Raw genomic sequence first — 5,104 nt, forward strand, 5'->3', positions numbered from 1 at the left:
TATATATACACACACACACACACACACATATATAATAGTTAACTCTGCTTATTGAACTGTTCCCTTAATCAATATGTAGTGATCCTTCTTTATCTCTTCTGATCAGTCTTGGTTTAAGATCTACTTTATCTGAAATTAGGATAGCAACTCCTACTTTTTTCTGGGTTCATATTGCATAAAATATTGTTTTCAATCTTTTGATTCTAAATCTGCAAATAATTTCTGCATTAAGCATGTTTCTTGTATACTACATATTGTTTAGCTTTGTTGATTCATTCTGCCAATCTATGTCTATTGATTGGGAAATTGACACCATTCACACTGAGAGTGATTACAGAGAAATATTGACTTATATTTCTCATTGAGTTATTTTACTTTTGCTGATTTTGTTTTATAAATTATTGTATTCTAAGCATGTTTTCTGCTATTAGTTCTGATTTTGAGTGTAATGCAGCATGGAGTTCACTGAGATATTTTGTGAGAGAACACTTTGCATTTATTTTATGTGTGAAGGTCTTTATTGTTGTAATAAGCATGGTATATTTTGAATAAAAAATTCCCACAATACAAAAATCTATAAATATAGAGACTGATTTGTTGGCTGCCAAGACCTAAGGGAGGAGGCATTGGAAGATGATAGCTATGGGGTAGAGTGCTTTTTTTGGAATAACAAAAATGATCTAAATTTCATTTGATCATAGTTGTACAACTTGTGAAGGTACTAAAACATTACACTTTAAATTGTTAATTTGTTGGTATGCAAATTTTAGTTCAGTAAAGCTTTTATCTTTTAAAAAATAAATACATTAGATTAAAAACTACGGAAAATCTAGGCCACAAAAGCGATCAATGTGAGGACAGAATTTTAAAACTATAAGACAATGATGTCTTCAAAGACCATCCATTAAAAAGCACCCTAAAACAAATAAATTTGGGGGGGATTTTTTTTATTGTTTTTTTTTTCTCTCATTGAGTTCATTGGTACATTTTAGGTATACAGTACAGTTACAATCATCATTGGGATCTTATACCTTTACATGACAGATCTTGGTTCTCATTTTTTCCCCTTGTCCCTGCCCTCCCTTCACCCCCTCCTACCCTCCCCATTTACAAACATTTTATTTCCATTTTTTCATTTTCTCATTTTTTTCTTTTCCCTTACTATCTTTCCCCTACCCTTCCACTTTAGCCCTTTTCTTACAAAAGATGAATAAAGCAGTTGCTGGATGACTCAAAGAAGATTATTCTAAATTTAACTGGAATAAGTGAAAAATCAGAAAATAACAAATGGCATTAAAAACCCATTTATGGCAATGGTGACAGGAAACTTCCCAAAGGTAGGGAAAGAAATGAAAACATAAAATAAGTGAGTCATATAAACCATCAAGTAGCCAAGACCAAAAAGAAGAAATCCCTTTATGTAACATTATGCTCTAAAAGTACCAGAAGTCCATCCCCGGGACATGATTTTTAAAACTCTTACAGAAAAGCAATGAATTACAAATAAAGATAAACCTATTAAAACTACAATAAACTTCTCAGTATAAATCTTAAAAGCCAGAAGTGTCTGAAGTGTTTCAAGTCCTGAAAAATAAGAACCTCCAACCATAACTTATGTATCTTGCAAAACTTTTCTTCAAAATTGATGAAGAAATAAGCTATTCACATGACAAGGAGCATGTCGAGAAATCCATGACCACCAAGCCATCATTACAAAAAAATCCTCAGGAATATCTTAAAAAGATATGATGAATTCAACCATGCCCAATCAAAGGATATAAAACAATGCTCTATGCAGTGGGTGCCTATAAAAAGGAGTAGCTATCCTAATTTCAGCCAAAGTGGATTTCAAACCACAACTGATTAGAAGAGACAAATAAGCTCACTTCTTAATTGGTTAAAGATTGATTAAGGAAACAATTCATCTGTAAAAGATAACAATTATATACCTCAAACAATGGAACATCCACCTTCACAAAACAAACTATGCACATGAAAAATCAAATAAACATCAACACAATTCTAATGAGGGGCCTAAATACTCCCCTGTCATTAACAGAGACCTCAACTTCACAAAGAATCCACAAAGAAATATCAGAGTTGAAATAAACCTTTGAACATGTGGATATAATAGATGTCTACAAAGTGTTCCACTGAACAACATAGAATATACATTCTTCTCAGTAGCACATGAGACTTTCTCAAAAAGAAACCTACCAGCCAATACAGCATGTTTCAGTAAACACAAAAGAATCAAAATTGGGCCAGGTATTCAGTTCAGTGGTTCCACCTCCTGCCTTGCAAGCAGAAGGTTCCAAGTTCAATCCCTGGTACAAAAAAAAAAAAAAAAAAAAAAAAGAATCAAAATGATCCCTTGTATATTAGCAGATGTAGTACAATGAAACTAGAAATCAGTGGCATAAGAACCCACAGAAGCTGTGTAGAAACATGAAGATTTAAGTAGCCTCTTGGATCATCAATAAGTACCAAGAAGATAAGGAAGAAACTAGCTGGTCTCTGGAATCAAATGGTAATGCCAGTAAAATGTACTAGAATACACGGAACAGGATGAAAGCAGGCCAACGAAGTTTATAGTGTTGAGTGCCCATATCAAAAAAACAGCAAGTTCTAACAAATAAAGAACAGTAAAGTTATGAATAAATAAATACTCCTCCAGGTCCTAGAAAAATAAGAACAATCTGAATCCAAATCTAGGATGAGGAAGGAAATTATGAGGATCAGAACAAAAATAAATGAAACTGAAACTGAAAGATACACATAATCAATAAATTGAAGTGCTGATTCTTTGAAAGAAGATACAAAACAAACAGCCAATCTTACCAAAATAAGAAAAGATCCAAATCCATACAATTAGAAATAAAAAGGTTGAAATCAAAAAACTTCAGCTGAAATCTGGATCATTGCTACTTGCTTTAAGAAACTGTACTCTAATAAAATGGAGAATTTTATTAGACTTTTTATTAGAATATTTATTTTCTTAGAATTCAGAAGAAATTGATAGATTCAAAGCCACATATGAATTTACAAACCTGAACAAAAAGATTAAAAAATCCTGAATAATCCAATATTGAACAATGAGCCTGAAGAATGAATAAACAAAATTGTCAAGAAAAGCCCAGATCCTGATAGATTAAATGCCACATTTTACAAGAATTTCAGAGCAGATATAATGTCAGGACTTTTCAAACTCTTTTATGAAATTGGAAGAGAAAACTATACTCCTAAAGTCATTTTTAGAAACAAACAACACCCCTCATTCTAAAACCAGAAAATGAATCAGCCAAAAAGAGAACTGCCGCCTAGTCTCTTTAAAGGACACAGTTGCAAAAATCTTCAATAAAATACTGGCAAACAAGATGAAGCAAATCATCAAAATGATCACACACCACTACCAAGTAGGATTCATCCCAAGGATACAGACATGGTTCAACCAATGAAATCAATAAATACATACACAGGAGCAAGGACAAACATCACATGGCTGTCTCGACAGATGCAGAAAAAGCCTTGGAAAAATCTAACATCCATTCATGATAAAACCATGAAGAAATTGAATATAATGCCTTTATCTTGATAAGATAAAAGCAATCTACAACAGACCAACAGCCATCATTTTAGATGAAAAATACCTGACAGTTTTCCCTCAAAAGTCAGGAATAAAACCAGGATGTCCACTGTCACCACTCCTGCTTGATGTGGTTCTCAGAACATTAGCCAGAGCAATAAGGCAAGAGAATGAAATAAAAGGAACATGGGTCGGAAAAGAAGAAGCTAAATTATCACTATTTGTGGGAGAATTGATCCTCTCCATAGAAGGCCCCAAAACACCACCCAAAGATTCTCAGAAATAAAAGCCAAATACAAATAGAAGAGCAAGATATAAATTAACACTCAAAAATCATTACTGTTCCTGTCCACACATAATAAACATGCTGAGAGATTGGCAAAAAAAATACAATGAAATAAATAGGAATCAATCTAACCAGGAAATGAAAAACCTCTACAATGAAAATTAAAATACTTAAATATTTTAATATTTCTGATACCCAAGATGGATATATATTTTTATTGTTATACAGATTTAACACAAACATAAATAACATTCCTCATAGAAATAGAGAAGTCCTCAATTTCTAAATCCTAAAATTCATAATGAAACCAGAAGAGACATAAATAGCAAAAGCAATTCTGGGTGAGAAAGGTCAGGCAAACCTGAAATTCAAATTGTACTACAAAGATACTGCAATAAAAGAAGCATAGCATCAACAAAACAAAACAAAAAGCAGACTTGTAGATCAATGGAACAGAATAAATGACACAAAAATAACTCCTGGCACATTCAGTTGCCTTATCAGTGACAAAGGGCCCAAGTACTTTCACTGAAGGAAGATAACCTTTTTAACAGATGGAGCTGGGGAAACTGGTTTTACATATGCCAAAGACTGAAACTAGATCTATGACACTCACCACACACTACACTAAAATAAAAAGTGATCAAAGATGCAAATATTAAAACACAAACACTTAATCTACTGGAAGGCAAAATAGGTAAAACTCTTGAAGCAAAGATTTTATGAATAGAACTTCAGTTGCACAAAAAATAATATCAACGAAAGCTGCATTTCGCTTCCAGCTGTTTCTCTACTTTGGTCACAAACTCTTAAATTCTAGGGAAGTTTTTTCACTTACAATATAAGAATAGTGAAATACATAATCCTACATTTGCCATGATGATCAAGTCAGTAAAACTCTTCAAATGGCTCTAAACATATGAGGACTATTCATCCATGGCAAACCAACATAATACCAGAAAAGTATCTTCTGAAATTTGAAGAACATTTCAGAGATTTCACATGTGTCTTTAGGTTCCCCTTTCCTTGTACAATTCTGAGCTCAAGCTAATAGTATGTGTTTTTCATATATGGTAGTGAATAACAGACTAATAGACTGAATCTGACATATAATCTTTCTCTTTTTAGTTTAGTATCTATTGAACACCTACAGAATGTGTAACAGGCCTGTCTAAAAGCAGTTTCCTTGTTTTGTATTTTATTACACTTTTTTTTTAAAGCATCACAAAGAA

This window comes from Fukomys damarensis, unplaced genomic scaffold, assembly GCF_012274545.1.
Source record: "Fukomys damarensis isolate Sample0158 unplaced genomic scaffold, DMR_v1.0_HiC HiC_scaffold_14, whole genome shotgun sequence".
In the NCBI taxonomy this organism is placed as follows: domain Eukaryota; kingdom Metazoa; phylum Chordata; class Mammalia; order Rodentia; family Bathyergidae; genus Fukomys; species Fukomys damarensis.